Genomic DNA, 17,824 nt, shown 5'->3' with positions numbered 1-17,824 from the left:
AAGGAGGCTCAGGATGGAGTAGAAGGAGCCCAGGATGGAGCAGGGGATGCAGGAAGGAGGCCCAGTGGAGTAGAAAGAAGGTCCAGGATGGAGTAGGGGATGCAGGAAGGAGTCCCAGGATGGAGCAGGGGATGCAGGAAGGAGTCCCAGGATGGAGCAGGGGGATGCAGGAAGGAGGCCCATGGAGCAGGAAGGAGGCCCAGGATGGAGCAGGAAGGAGGCCCAGGATGGAGCAGGAAGAACCCAGGATGGAGCAGGAAGGAGCCCAGGATGGAGCAGGGGATGCAGAAAGGAGCCCAGGATGGAGCAGGGGATGCAGGAAGAGCCCAGGATGGCAGGGGGATGCAGAAAGGAGGCCGTGACCCTGTGGGAGGCCCAGGATGGAGCAGGTCCTGGCAGGGACCTGGAGCCCGTGGAGAGGGAAGCCCACATGGAGCAGGTTTTTCCTGGAAAGGACTCGTGGTCCCTGTGGGGAACCCACCCAGTACAGCTCATTCCTGAAGGCTGACCCCATGGAAGATGACCCACGGGACAGTGGGGTGGGAAGAGCTGCTGCCTGAGGGATGGACTCACCTGGAGAGCTCCATCCAGGACTGTTCCCATGGGATGGACTCACACCAGAGATCCCTCCAGGATTGTCTTCCATGGGATGGACTCATCCTGAAGGTTCCATCCAGGACTGTCTCCCATGGGATGGACTCACACCAGAGATCCCTCCAGGATTATCTCCCATGGGATGAACCCACCCTGGAGGTTCCATCCAGGACTGTCTCCCATGGGATGGACTCACCTGGAGAGCTCCATCCAGGACTGTTCCCATGGGATAGACTCACCCTAGAGATCTCCATCCAGGACTGTCTCCCACGGGATGGGCTCACCCTGGAGATCTCCATCCAGGACCCCCATTCCCATCTCCCTGCACCGCTGGGGGGGAGGAGGGAGAACATGGAAGAAGGGGGTGTGGGGAAGGTGCTTTTAGGATAATTTTCCTCCCCACTCTTTGGCTCTGACCCTGCCAGCAATAAATTCCAGCGATATCCCCACTCTGATCCTGTTCTGCCCATGCTGGTGGATCAGGAATGACCTCTCCCAAATCTTGTCCCAACTCATGAATCCATGATATTATGGCCCAAAAGCTGAGGATCCGTTTGGAATTCCAAAGGCTCAGTCTCCCAGAATATGTGTTTCTCCGGTGGAGCAGAGCTGTGGGAGATCATCCCGTGGAGCTTTTTTTTTCCCCTCCCAGATGTTGTTTTTCTCCCTCCTGACACACTAAATCATCCATTGGGATCTTAACCACCACCTGGCCTCAGAGTTATAATCTTTTATTGACTGAAGCCCAACTCGAAGCTCTCAGGACAATAATGAATAGGTGCTTCTTGGATTGGCTCTCATTTATTGCAGAAAGAATTTACTAGATTTTTTGCACCAAGCAAAGCTCAATTTATGTCCAGATATGGGGTTTTTTTTCATATTAATACTCCAAATTATTAATATTGGCAGGCCGTGGTTGTGGGGACAGAATTCCCTCTGTTTAATTACAATAAGTATTTTAAATATATTTAATTCAATTACTGTTTAAATAATCAAATCCAGCTGAGTGCATTAGTTGCATTGACACCACATCTTAAACAATCTAAATGTTTAAGTACTCAGTGTGAATTAAAGAATCAGTTTGAATTAATGTGAAGCTATTATTTATAGCTATCTATTTATATTAATCATAGAAAAAGCAAGAGCTCCATTTCAGCACCTGCAGAAAATGTTTCCCACCTTCCTGCCCTCCAGGGGAAGCGAAGGAATTACAGTAAAAATCATCATTATGTGTTTGAAAGAGTTTAATTGGGAGAGTGGAAAAATGGAAGGGAGGGAGGGAAGGAAGGAGGGAAGGAGGAAGAAAGGGAGGAAGGAGGAAGGAAGGAGGAAGAAGGAAGGAGAAGGAAGGAGGGCAAGAGGGAAGGAAGGAGGGAAGGAAGGAAGGAAGAAGGAAGGGGAAAGAGGGAAGGAAGGAAAGAAGGAAGGAAAAGGAGGGAAGGAAGGAAGGAAGGATGGAGGAAGAAGGAGAGGAAAAGAAAGAAGGAAAGGAAGGAAGGAAGAAAGGAGGGAAGGAAGGAGGGAAGGAAAGGGGGAGAGGGGAGGGAAAGAGGGAAGGAAGGAAAGAAAGGAAGGAAGAGGAGAGGAGGAAGGAAGGAGAAGGAGGGAAAGAGGGAAGGATGGAAGGAAGGAGGAGAGGAGGAAAGGAAGGAAAGGAAAGGAAGGAAGGAGGAGGGAAGGAAGGAGGAAGGAGGAAGGAAGGAAGGAGAGAGAAGGAGGGAAGGAGGAAAGGAAGGAAGGAGGAAGGAAGGAAGGAAGGAAGAAAGGAGGGAAGGAAGGAGGAAGGAAGAAGGAAGGATGGAAAGAGGAAGGAGGAAAAGAAGGAAGGAGGAAGGAAGGAAGGAAGAAGAAAAAAAGGGAGGAAGAAGGGAAGAGGGAGGAAGGAGAGAAAGAAGGAAAAAGGAAGGAAAGAAAAGGAAAGGAAGCAGGAAAAGGAGGAAAGGAGGAAAGAAGGAAGCGAGCGAAAGAGGGAAGGAAGGAAAGAAAGAAAGAAAGAGGAAAAGAAGAAAGAAAGGAAGGAAGGGTTTACCCATTCCATCTGTCCCAGGTGCCAGCACTGGGTATGGACTGACCCTTTGATGCCCAGTTAAAATCCCTGGATCCACTAAAATGTCTCTTTCCAGTCTTTCTAATCCCTCAAACCTTTTTTTCCTGAACAGGCCTCCGATATAATTCTGTTCTAAAGCTCTTTTTTCCTTGCCAGGACACCCGAAAACCATCTTGAGCCCCACACTAAAACCACAGCCCTGCTGACAACGCCAACTTCCATCCTATTCCCGGTGAAATAGTCTGGAATTCCGTCTCTTTAATTCTCTGGACACCTTTGGGACACAACACCATGGTAGCTGAGCAACTTTTCATCTGGAAAGCAACTGAAAGAGGCTTTTTTTTCCCCGCCAGTTTCGTGTTTATCCTCTGGGAAAATGAGTCTAATCAGAGGAAAATGAGAAGTTAGAAAGGTTTTTGGGTTGCTCTGTCAGCAGCACTGAAGTGATGTTGGAATCCTAAAATCTTGGAGTTGTTAAGGTTGGAAAAGATCTGGGGTGTCCAAGGCAAAGCTGGACAGGGCTTGGAGCAACCTGGGCTAGTGGAATATATTTATTATATTTATTATATTTATTATATATATATATTATTTTATTATATTAAATTTATTTATATATTATTGTTTTTATATTTATTATATTAATTATGTTATTTGTATTAATTGATCATATTACATTAATTATATTTATTCTATATATATATTATGTTTATTTATTATATCAATTATATATATCGTATTATATTTTATATTATTTATAATAATTATATTACATTTATTTATTTATATATCTATTATATTATATATTATATTTATTATATTAATTATATTGTATTATATTATTATATATTATATTATATTTTCGATATTATAGTTTATTATATTATAAGTTTTATATATTATTATGTTTATTTATTATATTAATTATATTATAGTGTATTATATTAATTGTATTATAGTATATTTTATTAATTACATTACATTTATATTTATATATTATATTACATTATATTATATTTATTATATTTATTCTATTGTATCATATGACGATATTATATTTATTAAATTATTAATGATATTTATTTATATTATATTATACGATGTTTACTGTATTTATTATATAATATATTATATTATATTATTATTATATTATTATATTACCTTATATTATATTATTATGTTATTATATTATATTATATTATTATATTATATTATATTATTCCCTTTGGTTTCCCAGTGGATGGCTCAGATACATAAAACCCTTTGCACAGCAAATGTTTCTAAGCAAATATTAAAAGCTCAGTCCACCACGACTGAGAGCATCCCAAAAACCGCTTTTCTCAGGAAGGATGGGATATTTGAAAGCCTGGAAAAACCCTGGAAAACCTTTTCCATCCGTTAAACCTAAGTCTTCACTTTCAGCTCCTGCTCCTGAGTTAAGACCTTTTTCATCTTCCTTCATTCCTGATTTCCTTTACATTGGTGCCCTGAGATAATCAGATTATCAGGGAAGGATAAGAGACCTTAAGGATGATCCCATCCCACCCCTGCCATGGGCAGGGACACCTCCCACTATTCCAAGTTGCTCCAACCTGGCCTTGGACACTTCCAGGGATCCAGAGGCAGCCACAGCTTCTCTGGGAATTCTATTCCAGGTCCACCCCATCCTCCCAGGTAGGAATTCCTTCTCAATATCCCACCTAAATCTCCCCTTTTCCAGCTTAAAGCCATTCCCTGTGTCCTGTCCCTCCATCCCTTGTCCACAGTCTCTCTCCATATTTCCTGGAGCCCCTTCAGGTCCTGGAAGGCCACAATCAGGTCACACCAAAGTTTCTCCTCTCCAGGCTGAACAATCCCAGCTCTCCCAGCCTTTCCTCCCAGCAGAGCTGCTCCATCCTCTGATCATCCTGGAGCCTCCTCTGGACTCTCTCCAGCAGCTCCATGTGCTCCCCGTGCTGTTCCCAGGCTGGGAGGGGCAGAGGGGCATCTGAGGGGGCAGAGGGGCACAGTCCCCCCTGCCCTGCTGCCCACGCTGGGGGATCAGCCCATGGGGCATTTCCAGCCTCTCCCCCACCAGCACCCCCAGCTCCTTCTCCCAGGGCTGCTCCATCCCTTCATCCCACCCTGGATTGATCCCATGCAACCCCTGCCCTCAGTCTTCTTAAATCCCCTGTGATTCCCATGGGATTTCTCCAGTCTGTGGGGGTCCCTTTGGATGAGATGCCATCCTCCAGGAATGTCACCATGCAGCTTGGTGGCTCTGAACATCTCCTCCCACGGAGATAAAGTCAGACAGGAGCTGTTTCCCAGCCTAAGACACACCAAGGAACTGGGACAGAGAGAGAGGGGACACTTTAGGTGTCACCAGCGTCCTTCAAGAATCCCAGAATCCCAGAATATCCAGAGCTGGAAAGGACCCCAAGGATCATCCAGTCCAACTTCTGGCATTGCCCAAACATCCCAACAATCCCACCAAGGGCTTCCTCCCTTCCTCCTTCCTTCCTTCCTTTCTTCCTTCTTTTCCTTTCTTCCTTTCTTTTCTTCCTTCCCTCTTTCCTCCTTCCTTCCTTTCCTCCTTCCCTCCTTCCTTCCTTCCTTCCTTCCCTCCTTTCCTCCTTCCTTCTTTCCTTCTTTTCCTTTCTTCCTTCCTTCTTTCCTTCCCTCCTTCCCTCCTTCCTTCCCTCCTTTCTTCCTTTCCTCCTTCCCTCCTTCCTTCCTTCCCTCCTTTCCTCCTCCCTTCCTTCCTTCTTTTCCTTTCTTCCTTTCTTTTTCTTCCCTCCTTCCTTCCTTCCATTTTTCCACTCTCCCAATTAACTCTTTCAAACACATAATTATGCATTTTGTTGTAATTTCTTCACAGGAGGGTGACAAACATTTCCTGCAGGTGCCAAAATAAAAACCCCCCAACAATCCCGCCCTGTCCCTGGGAGCATTTTCCAAACACTCCTTGCTCTCAGCAGAAAATTCCAACTCATTCCACAGCGTGGGAGTAAAAAAAAAAAAGGAATCGCTTCCCATGCTCAGAAACATGGAAGTTGTAATGACCATGAAAACTGCAGCAGTGCAAGGGATGTTTCTGGGAAGGTTGATATCAGATAAAATGGCAATTCAATTAACTCCAGATGAGGGATGAGGCTGGTGAGAAAAATTAACGTATCACTGGGCTGGCGCCTTTCAAAAGGCCAGACAGGTGTAAACAGCCTAAAGCAATTTATTTACACCCTCCAAAAATCTCTGGAAGGAGGGATACGTCTCCCTGAAGTCAGTAAATAAGGTGAGAGGAAGGGAGAGCTCTGATTAAATTATTTCATGCAGTGAAATGAGTGCAGGGGCCCGAGTGCTGCTCTGAAAACCCTTCTGGTACAAACCAAGGGATGGGAAGACCTGAAAACTGGGATTCTTCTGGAAGGATCTCTCGTGAGCTGCCCATGACCCTGCTGTGAGGCAAAGTCTGCCCCAGGAGGACTTTAGGGGACTTTAAAAGCTGGGCTGATATCAGGGCCTGGTTCAGTTGGCATCATTTCATTTTTATTTCCTCAGTGTACTGCATTTCCAGTTTTCTGCTCCAGGACTTTCAAAAAACGACATCCAGGGAAAATTACATCCTTTGGAAGTGTGGGAAGCTTTGGAAAGCTCTCCAGGGGTGGGGAAAGAAGGAGGAGTTTTTGGAGCCCACGTACCCAACCTCGTGACAAACCCGCTGCAACCCAACCCCGGGGTGTGGCCCAAGAGGGAATTTGGGTTGATACTGGTGCGTGCCAAGAAGGGAATTCCGGAATCATGGGATGCTTTGGATGGGAAGGACCTTAAAAACAATCCCATTCCACCCCCTGCCATGGGCAGGGACACCTTCCACAATCCCAGGTTGCTCCAAACCCTGTCCAAGGTGACCTTGGGCACTTCCAGGGATGGAGCATCAAAGAAATCTTCCCTTCCAACCTTTCAGTGCCTCTTTGTGGAGACACCGGTCAAATTTATTTCCAGCTGCTGGAAAACTCCAGGGAAAAGCTCAGCAGGAGGAAATGGGATGAGATGAGAGAAGGATCTTTGCCCAAGGAGCTCAGCAGAAGGTCTGGGAGCAGGAGCTGGCTCAGGAACTTTGCTGTGACACCAAACACACACCTGGCTCAAGAAGGAATTTATAAAATAGACAAAACATTATATGAATATATAAAAATATATATAGAAAACATATATAAAAATATATACATATGAAACAATATAAAAATATAATAGATGTAACAGATATAAATATAGATAAATATATAAGATATAAGGTAAATGCTTGCAAATACCAGTTTTAAAAGGTTATTTACCGACTCGAAAAATATGTGGAGCCTTTTTGGCCTGTTTATTTATTCCGGAGGATCACCAAACCCACGTTATCTGTTGTTTTATCTGTAATTAGGCCAAAACAAGTTTGCTCCATTCATGTTAATCTGCGGTAATTACCGAGCGCTTCGCACATCCAGGCTTTTGAAAGCCGCTAAAAATCCAATTAAGGCGGAACTTGAGAATTCCTGCCTTGCTCCCGGACCGCCTGGAGCCCTTTGATCCTCGAAGAACATCGAGTCAAAGGCAAAACGAGCACTCTTCAAATCAGCTGGGCCCCTAAATGGTTGCTTGCATTTCCTGAGCTTTCTAAGCAAGGATTGGGGGGGTTCTGGTCCAGGCAGGTTTGATAAACTTCAGCTTTGGTCATGTGGTGCAGGTTTCCTGGGCTGAGGCTTTTCCCCAGCTCAGGGTTCATTTTATGCACCTGCTGCCCTGTTTTTCCTTTTTTTTTTTTTTTTTTTAATAACCTTTCCTGCTGTTTTGCCTCACCTGGAGCTCAGAATATGATTATAAAAAGCCTTCCCCTTCCCTTTCCCTTCCCTTCCCAAACCTTCCCTTCCCAAACCTTCCCTTTCCTTCCTTTCCCAAACCTTCCCAAACCTTCCCAAACCTTCCCAAACCTTCCCTTTCCTTTCCTTCCCTTCCCTTTCCAAACCTTCCCAAACCTTCCCTTCCCAAACCTCCTGGCAGCTGCATCCCGACCCGAATCCCTTCCTCTGCCAGCTGACCTTTTAAAGTCCTCCTGCCTGAGTTTAATCCCTTTTCCCATCCCGGGATAACAATTTGCCAGATTAAATTGGGGTTACTGGGTGAGTCATTTGCTTTATTTGTTCAAAACCTGGTTTGTTTTGTGTCGCTCTCCCAAATCCAGGGATGAAACAGGGAGGCTGAGCAGATTAAACGTGGGATATTTTTATTCCTAGGAGGAGATTATAATGCACATTTCCCTCGGGTCGAGGCTGGGAGAGATGGGGAGGCTGAATTTTGCAAGATGCCACGGGAGAATTAATTCCCAGCCCTGAGTGGGCTTTTTCCTGGGGGCTGGGATGGCTCCTCTCCCTCCCTTCACGTGCTGTGAGGAGCTTCTTGCCAGGGAAGTGAACATTGAAACCTCATCCTGTGGATTTTTTTCAGGTGTGGGAAATGGAACAGTGAGGAAATATAAATTTTAGGGGGGAAAAAAAACCCCAGGGAGATTTGGAAGAGAGATTCCATGTGAGCTCAGCTGCTCCAACCCCAGGGACATCCTCAACCCCTCCTGGGGAAGCTCAGCTGGATTGGGACTGGGGGGACTGAGGGGAAAACAAAGAGCAACATGAACCACAAAGAACAAAAATAGCAACAAAATCATCCCATTTTTCTCAGCTTGGAGGGATTTATGGAAAAATCTCCCATGTTCAGCCACCCCTCCCAACCACTGGAGATCCTGGAGCTTTGTTTGCAACAGGGAAGAAGAACAGAATTGAATTTCTGCCTCCTGAAGGCCCCTGGAGCACTTGGATAGAATTCAGAATGGAAGGAAATCCATGGATTTCTTCATCCCAGAGGTGATCCCTTTGTGTTTCCTCAGTCCAGCTGTTGTGGGAGCAGTGGCACTTCCAGAGCTTTCCCCTCCCTGGATGGTTTGAAATCATCAGATCACTGTTGTGCTCTGGAAGTGAACATTGAAACCTCATCCTGTGGATTTTTTCAGGTTTGGAAGTGGAACAATAAGGAAATATAAAGTTTTTTTTGGGGGGAAAAGCCACCAAGGAGACTTGGAAGAGAGATTCCATGTGAGCTCAGCTGCTCCAACCCCAGGGACATCCTCAACCCCTCCTGGGGAAGCTCAGCTGGATTGGGACTGGGGGACTGAGGGGAAAACAAGAGCAACAAAGAACCACAAAGAACAACAAAGACAACAAATAGCAACAAATCATCCCATTTTTCTCAGCTTAGAGTGATTTTTGGGGCAGTGCTCATCCAGGGATGGCAGCCACAACTGATGGAATCACAGGATCCTTTAAGTTGGAAAAGCCCTTGAACATCAAGACCACCACTGCCCCAAGTGCCACATCCACAGGGCTTGGAAATCCCTCCAGGGATGGGGACTCCACCCTGTGCCAGGGCTGGACAGCCCTTTCCAGGGAGAAATTCTCCCTAAAATCCAATTTAAACCCTCCCCGCTGGAGGTCGTTCCCTCTCCTCCTGTCCCTTGTTCCCTGGAAGCAGAGCCCAGTTCCCCCCAGGCTCCTCTCCTGTCAGGGTTGGGATGATTTCCATGGATTTCAGTGGATTGTGGATTTTTCTCCTGGAACAGGGACTTGCTGAAGCTGCTCATATTTCTGAGTTCTGGTGACCTCCGTAGGAAAATCCTGCCCTCATTCCACGCTGGATTTTGGTCTCTCTCGTGTCCCCAGCTGGAAACCCCTCGGACTATTTGCTGATAAGGTTTAAAAAGGGGCTGAGATATATTTTTCCCCTCTGTTCCAGGCAGCTCCACCTGTACAGCAGGTTCCTGCTAAAAATAAATCAGTAAATAAACCGTGTCGTGCTCATATTACACTGGGAATCTGATTTAAATCCATTTATTCACCGCATTAAAATATAAGTGAGAGCAAGGAAAAGGGGAAAAAAAAACTTGGCACCATAAAACAGTGTTTTTTGTCATGTTTTTGTGTCTCAGATGTTTGTTTTACAGCAGAACTTCCCGGGAAGAGCTCGCTGGGAGCTGCCAGGGAATTGCCAGCAATTATTTCTCTGGGATTTGCTTCAACAGCCCTGAGGTTTAACATTGTTTGATGCCTCCTGGAAAGCCCTGGGAAAGAAAGAACTTGGATTTTCTGCTTCTGCCCAGAGGGAATTCGTATTCCAGAAGGTGGGAAACGCCACATTCCCTCATTCCTGGCAGCAAAGGGAGAGGGAGAGGTGGGAGACCTTTTCCAACACCAGCATCATCCATGGCAGGGACAGCTTGGAGCTGGAGCTGCTTGGTGTCCTTCTGAGGGAGCCTGAAAGCAGGCAAAGATCTGGGAAAAGTAAAAATACATGGAAAAAACACCTCTGGGACACTTATTCCATCCCCCAAGACTCCCTTCCCAAACCTTCCCCTTCCCTTCCCAAACCTTCCCTTCCCAAACCTTCCCTTCCCTTCCCTTCCCTTCCCAAACCTTCCCTTCCCATACCTTCCCAAACCTTCCCTTCCCAAACCTTTTTGGAGAACAAGCTGTGCTCCAGGACTGTTTTTCCCACCCTGGGATAAGGATGAAGCCTTTGAGGGAGAGGGACCATCCCTGACCCCCTGCTCCGAGTAAGGAATCCCAGAATCATGGAATGGTTTGGGTTGGAAGGGACCTTTAAGCCCATCCCATTCCCATTCAGGGATGCCACTCCCTGGATGAAGTTGGATGGATCTCCCACCTGTGGTGAAAATCCAATTTTTCCCAGTTTTGAAAATTCCAGACTTGGACTAAACCCACCATTCCATGGGATAAAGAAGCAGGGATTTGACAGACAGGCAGTTCAACCTTTGCAGTTCCAGAGTTACTCTTATAAAACATCTTTTGTGAAGTAGCTGAGAATTCCCGTGGAAATTCCCTTGGGATTAGGCACATTTTAAACCATATTTTGGCTTTAATCTGCCACCCCCCCCGGTGTTTTCACTTTTTTACTGTGTTTAATAAGTTTGGAACTCGAGGTCAAGGGATCTCCCAGGGCCTGAGGGGGAGTTTGGAGGGGCAGCTGTGGATTGAGTAGGGAAAGGGAAAAAAATGGAAAATGAAAGAGGAAAAGGGAAAAGAAAAGAGAAAAAGGAAATAGGAAAAGGAAAAGAAAAAGGAAGAGAAAGAGAGAGAAAGAGAAAAAAAAGGAAAAGAAAGGAAAAGAAAAGGGAAAGGAAAAGAAAAAGAAAAAGGAAAAGAAAAAGAAAAAAGGAAAAAGAAAAAGGAATAAAGGAAAAAAAAGGAAAAGAAAAAAAGGAAAAAGAAAAGGAAAAAAAAGGAAAAGAAAAAGAAAAGGAAAGAAAAAAAAAGGAAAGAAAAAAGAAAAGGAAAGGAAAGAAAAAGAAAAAGGAAAGAAAAAGGAAAAAAGAAAAGGAAAGAAAAAGGAAAGAAAAAAGAAAAAAAAGAAAAAAGAAAAGGAAAGAAAGAAAAAAGAAAGAAAAAGGAAAAAAGAAAAAAAGAAAAAGAAAAAGAAAAAAAAAGGAAAAGAAAAGAAAAAGGAAAAAGAAAGGAAAGAAAAGAAAGAAAAAGGAAAGAAAAAGAAAAAGAAAAAGAAAAAGGAAAGAAAAGAAAGAAAAAAGAAAAGAAAAAAAAAAAGAAAAAGAAAAAGGAAAGAAAAAAAAAGAAAAAAAGGAAAAGAAAAAGAAAAAAGGAAAAAGAAAAGAAAGAAAAGAAAAGGAAAGAAAAAGAAAAAAAAAAAGGAAAAAGAAAAAAAGGAAAAAGAAAAGACAGAAAAGAAAAAGGAAAAGAAAGAAAAAAGGAAAGAAAAGAAAAGGAAAAGAAAAAGGAAAGAAAAAGAAAAAAGGAAAAGAAAAAGAAAAAGGAAAAAAGAAAAAGAAAGAAAAAAAAGAAAGAAAAAGAAAAAAAAGGAAAAAGAAAAAGGAAAGAAAAAGAAAAAAAAGAAAAGGAAAAAAAAGAAAAAAAAAGAAAAAGAAAAAGGAAAAAAGAAAAAAGAAAAAGGACAGAAAAAGAAAGGAAAAGAAAAAAAAAAAAAAAAAAAAAGAAAAAGAAAAAGGAAAGAAAAAGGAAAGAAAAAGGAAAAAAGAAAAAGGAAAGAAAAAGGAAAAAAAGAAAAGAAAAGAAAAAGGAAAGAAAAGTACACATCACACCTAAATAAAGCCAACCCAACCTCTCTTCCATGGGAAAAGTGCCCCTCCTCCAGGCATTTGCAGCTCAGGGATGGAAGCAGAGGCGGGGATTCGGGGATTCGGGAATTCGGGAGGAGTTCCGCTCCATTAATTCCTCCCTTTCCCCCCCGGAGCTCTGCCCTCTCCCTCTGGAGCTGCAAACGCTGGCGCGGCCCCGTTTCTCTCCTTGCTTTCCCACAAAATCCTGTCTCTCCTCGGGAAACCTCCGGCTGAGCCCGGGGAACTCTGGGCTTCGGATATTGAAGGGGAAAAAAATAATGTAAAATTCACGATAGAGAGAAAATCGGGATTATGGAAAAAAAAATCTCCAGTCCGAGTGACTCCCATCCACAGGCACGTTTGTTCTCCCAGGAGTTTGGGGTTCCTGTCACTTTCCTTTCCTGTCTCTTTTCCTTTTCCTTTGTTTCTTTTCTTTTCTGTTTTCCTTTCCTTTTCAATTTCTTTCTCCTTCCATTTTTTCCTTTTCCTTTTCCTTTCTCCTTTTCTTTTTCCTTTTCTTTTACTCAGTTTCTTCTTCTTTCTCTTTCCTTTTCTTTTCCTTTTTCTTTCCTTTTTCTCTTTTTCTTTTATTTCCTTTTTCTCTTTTCCTTTTCCTTTTTCTCTTTTTCTTTTCCTTTTCCTTTTTCCTTTTCTTTTCCTTTTCCTTTTTCTCTTTTTCTTTTCCTTTTCCTTTTTCTCTTTTTCTTTTATTTTCCTTTTCCTTTCTCTTTTCTTTTCCTTTTCCTTTTCTCTTTTCTTTTTCTTTTCCTTTTTCTCTTTTTCTTTTCCTTTTCCTTTTTCTTTTCCTTTTCCTTTTTCTCTTTTTCTTTTTTTTTTCCTTTTCCTGTTTCTCTTTCTCTTTTTCTTTTCCTTTTTCTCTTTTTCTTTTCCTTTTCCTTTTTTTCTTTTTCATTTTCTTTTCCTTTTCCTCTTTTTCTTTTCCTTTTCCTTTTTCTCTTTTTCTTTTTATTTTCCTTTTCCTCTTTTCCTTTTCCTTTTCCTTTTTCTTTTTCTTTTTCTTTTCCTTTTTCTCTTTTCCTTTTCCTTTTTCTTTTTATTTTCCTTTTCCTCTTTTCCTTTTTCTTTTCCTTTTTTCTTTTCCTTTTCCTTTTTCTCTTTTCCTTTTTTTCTTTTCCTTTTCTTTTCCTTTTCCTTTATTTTTTTCTCTTTCCTTTTTCTTTCTCTTTTCTTTTACTTTTACTTTCATTTTCTTTTTCTCTTTCTTTTCTTTTCTTTTTCTTGGAATAAATTCTCCCTGCCATTTGGGGCTCTGTTAAGTGAGGCCTGAGCTGCTGCCTCAGAAAGATTGAAGGTCTTGAGAGGCTGGAGGACCAAACAAGATTTTCCAACCTCAGTTATCCTGGGATTCTGGGATTCTCTAATTCCACGAACCAGGAGAGTGGAAAGTGCTCTTTGTACTTTCAGGATTTGATCTAAAACAACTTATTTTTCAACTGCAACATTTCATCCCTTGAGTTTCCTGAATCTCATTTGCCACCTTTTTAAGGGAAAAAGGGACAGGAGGAGAGGGAACGACCTCCAGCTGTGCCAGGGGAGGCTCAGGTGGGACATCAGGAGGAATTTCCTCTGGAAAGGGTGGTGAGGCCTTGGCAGGGGCTGCCCAGGGAGGTTTGGAGTCCCCATTCCTGGAGGGATTTCCAAACCCTGTGGATGTGGCACTTGGGGACATGGGGCACTGGTGGCCTTGGCAGTGCTGGGGATGGTTGGACTCGATGGTCTCAGAGGGTTTTTAAGTGATTCTCTTCTTCTAAACACATGGACACAAATATTTTCCTCCCTGCTCAAGCAAAACAGACCCAGGAGAGCAGCTCCCAAACACCAAAGAACTGGGAATGCCAAATCCTACAAAAGAAGGGAGAATCTTCCAAATTCCAATCATTTTTGGGTTTTTTTTGTTGTTCGTTTTTAAATTGATTTAAATTCAAGCCACAAAAGGTCCCAAAGTCTAAGGAGACAACAGCTTGAAGTGCAGGATGGTCGTGGAAGGAATTGCACCTTCATCCTTGCATCACTGTGTGAATTCCCAGGATTCATCCTTGCATCACTGTGTGAATTCCCAGGATTCATCCTTGCATCCCTGTGTGAATTCCCAGTATTTCCAGCACCATGAGGAATGCTCAGGAGCATCACAGGCCTGGAAGGGGTTACAAGGTGGTCAGAAAGAGATGGTGCCAGACCACAATAATGCCTTTTCATCATCCTAAAAGCTTAGGGAACTAATTCCGACCCCAAAGAGGGTTAAACGGGATTAGAAGCCGTTTTCCCGAGGAATAATCACGTTGTCATTCCAAAGAGGGAATGGGGGGTGGTTAATAATAATAAATCAGTGGGTAATAAATCAGGCATGCTCTTCCTGAGGGGTTTATTTCCCACAAGCACTAATCCCTGGGCTCTCAGGATGCTGCCTGAGAGCATCCAAGGTGGGATTTGGGAGACCTGGATGCTGGGGGAGGGAATGTGACCTCAGCTGGCAGGGGGAGTAGCAATAAATTTGCAAAAAATAAGGATTTTCAGCGTGTTCCTGAGGTCTGGATTATGGGATTGATTGATGGAGCTTAAGGGCTTGATGGGTCCTGAATTTGGGTCTCCAAAGCTGACTTGTGACGCCGGAAAAATGCGCTTCCCGTGCTCTTCCCTCGCTCTTCCAACATAATTCCTGGCACCAAACTCGGCTGGGAGCTCTGCAACACGTGATGCTGCAAAAACCAGGTGGCTGCTGAGCCTTTTGGCACCATCCTGATGCTTTTTTTTGGTGGAAAACAGCAAGTGAAGAGACAGATTTGAAGGCCGTGTCCGTGCACTGACATAACTGGGAGAGGAGAAATCCGGTCGTTAACATTCCGGGGAAAAAAAAATAAAAGAGGCCTGAGTTTGTCTGGCCTTTTCTGAGGGATAAAGCTCTTTTCCTCTTTGAATTCTGGAGCTGGAGGAGCAGCGTTTTGTGAGACATAAAATAATCAGAGCCCTGAAGGGGAACCTGGGGATTTTTTCCTTTGAATCCCTGTTTTTATCCATGAAGATCAACCCCTCCCACGGGCAGGTTGGGGGTATAAATAGGGCTCAGCAGGAGCTTTCAAAAGCTTCTGGTTCAGTGGAGAGGATCTGCCAAAAGCAGAGCTTTTTCCAGGGATATGTGAGTTGGGACAAGTTCCAGGTGTGGAGGGAGGACAGGCAGCTGATCTCTCACCACATGGGCAACGTGTTTATTTTCGTGTTTTCTTGTTTTCAAGTGTCCTCTCGACCTCATTCACGCTGAAAACTTGGCCTTGGCTTGCTCTGGGCACAGGGAGACCAAGCTCTGGTGTCCTGCACCCTGGGAAAGGGTTTAACGTGGAAACATGGAATGGTTTGGGTTGGAAGGGACCTGAAAGTTCATCTTGTTCCATCCACACCTTCCACCAGCCCAGGTTGCTCCAACCTGGCCTTGGACACTTCCAGGGATCCAGGGGCAGCCACAGCTTCTCTGGGCAACCTGGGCCAGGGCCTCCCCACCCTCCCAGCCAGGAATTCCTTCCCAATATCCCACTTAAATCTCCCCTTTTCCAGCTTAAAACCATTCCCTGTGTCCTGTCCCTCCGTGTTTTGTCCAAAGTCCCTCTCCAGCTCCAGCTTCCCATAAAATTCCCTTGCACCCCTCTCCAATGCCCCAAGTGGTTGTCCTTCCCTTCCCAAACCTTCCCAAACCTTTCCTTCCTTCCCAAACCTTCCCTTCCCAAACCTTCCCTTCCCAAACCTTCCCAAACCTTCCTTTCCCAGAGAAGCCTCATTATTTTCTGCTGCCAAAACCTTCCCAAACCTTCCCATTGGTACCACTTGTATAAAATGGAAATCTCTGCATTTGCTGCCAGAAAATGCCAAGAAAATCGGGAAAAACACAGGGTAGGAACAGGAATGGGAGAAACATTCCCAGAGAAACTGTGGCTGCCCCTGGATCCCTGGAAGTGTCCAAAGCCAGGTTGGAGCAACCTGGGCTGGTGGAAGGTGTCCCTGCCCATGGCAGGGGAGAACTTGCTGGCCTTTAATGCCCTTCCCATCCAAACCATTCCATGAATCCATTTTAAAATAAAAACTTACAGATAAACACCCTGGATTTTGACATCTGGGAGAAGATCCTGTTGGAGACAGAAAACCATCCCCATTTTGAGAACTACACGAGACAGGGAGAAGACCCCACCAAAAGGAAGGGAGCTGGATTTTCTGGGAAAGCTTTCCATCCTGAAATAATGTTTTTAAAGCAGCGAAGTGCCGAGAGCAGGGAGTTAAAGGGAAAATCTATATATGGGAAAGATATTTCCCCCTCCTCACCAGAGCTCTGCCTTCAGTGGCCACAAGGCAACAGTTTTTGCACAAACCAAGTAATTCTCTGCCAGGAGGGGAGGGAGGAGGGAGAAAACATGGAATTCACGGGCATGACGTGGGGAGCTGGAATGCAGGGAACAATGTTCCCTCTGTCCGGGGCGTTGCTGGAAGAGCAGGTCCAGTTTTTGGCCTCTGAAAAGGAGGGTGATAAATGGAAATGTCTGATGGAGCTGCTGGCAGAGGGTCCTGCAGAGGCACACACTGAATGCATTCAGGGGCTGGGAAAAAAAAGAAAAAAAAAAAAAGAGGAAAATTAGTCTTTAGCTTGAGCTCAGTGTCTAAAGGATCCATGAAAGGGCAGAAACATTCCCCTTCCTGAGCAGCCCTTTAATCCAGGGCTGGGAATGTGATGCCTATAAATAAACACCAGCAGAGTTGCACTGAGAGGAAAAGTACCAGTTGTTATTCCTTTTTTTTAATCATTATTATTTTTTTTTTTTTTAATTTTTTTTTTTTAATGAGGATTTAGAGTATCACAAAATCCCAGAATATTCTGAGCTGGAAGGGACCCCCAAGGCCCATCCAGTCCAACCCTCAGCCCTGCACAGGAACATCCCCAAGAGTCCCCCCCTGTGCCCCAGAGGATCATCCAAACCCTCCTGGAGCTCTGGCAGCCTTGGGGCTGTGCCCACTGCCCTGGGGAGCCTGGGCAGTGCCAACCACCCTCTGGGGGAACAACTTCAGTCACTCTTAAATTACACTTGACACAAATATTTGGATTCTCATTTGCTGTGGAGAGGAATCACAGAGAACATCCAACAGCACGGAGAAGTTGGGGCTGCCCCATCCCTGAAAGTGTTTAAACAGGTTGGACGGGGCTTGAGGCAACCTGGGCTAGTGGAAGGTGTCCCTGCCCATGGCAGGGGGTGCAATGAGATGGGCTTGAAGGTCCCTTCCAACCCAAATTCCATAATTCTAGGAACTATCCCAGTTTTTGCCTTGTTTCCCTTCCCGTTTTGTTAAAACACAGGTGGCTGAAGGAGTAGATGGAGTCCAAGGAATGAAGGATTTGAAGCTTTAAATCCATCTTTTTGTTTAAGCAAATTGAAAATAAATACCGTGGCTTTAAGCTGGAAAAAGGGAGATTTAGGTGGGATATTGGGAAGGAATTCCTGGCTGGGAGGGTGGGGAGGACCTGGAAAAGAATTCCCAGAGAGGCCATGGCTGCCTCTGGATCCTGGAAGTGTCCAAGGCCAGGTTGGATGGGGCTTGGAGCAGCACTTCAGGAGGACTTTTATCCACTTTGTTCAGGCAGTGGATGATAAAATGAGTCTGGAGGTGCTGGGGTTCTGCAGGATGGACTCTGACCCCTCCAGTGCTCCTCAGGCCACCTCTCTCTGCTCACTGAGCTCCCAGGAGACCCTTGAATCCAGGGTGGGATGAGCTGTGTCCCTGAAACTCTCCCTCCTCAGTGCCAGCCCCAGCACCTGCACTGTGTGTTCTCTCCAGAATTTATTTCATCAGTGAAATGAAACCCACTGAAAGATTATTTCTTCTGCCTGAGTGTGTCTCCACACTTCACTGGCACCTGGACAAGACCTTCCATCCTGCTCCTCTCTGCAGACTCCACACTCCATGGAAGACTCTGTCCCCAAACTGCTCTGCTCCTTGGGCTCCACCTCCTCCTCTTCATGGTTTGAAGGCTT

This window comes from Chiroxiphia lanceolata, chromosome 6 (assembly GCF_009829145.1).
Source record: "Chiroxiphia lanceolata isolate bChiLan1 chromosome 6, bChiLan1.pri, whole genome shotgun sequence".
Taxonomy (NCBI): domain Eukaryota; kingdom Metazoa; phylum Chordata; class Aves; order Passeriformes; family Pipridae; genus Chiroxiphia; species Chiroxiphia lanceolata.
The sequence above is the reverse complement of the archived record's forward strand: the minus strand, read 5'-3'. Positions refer to the sequence as shown.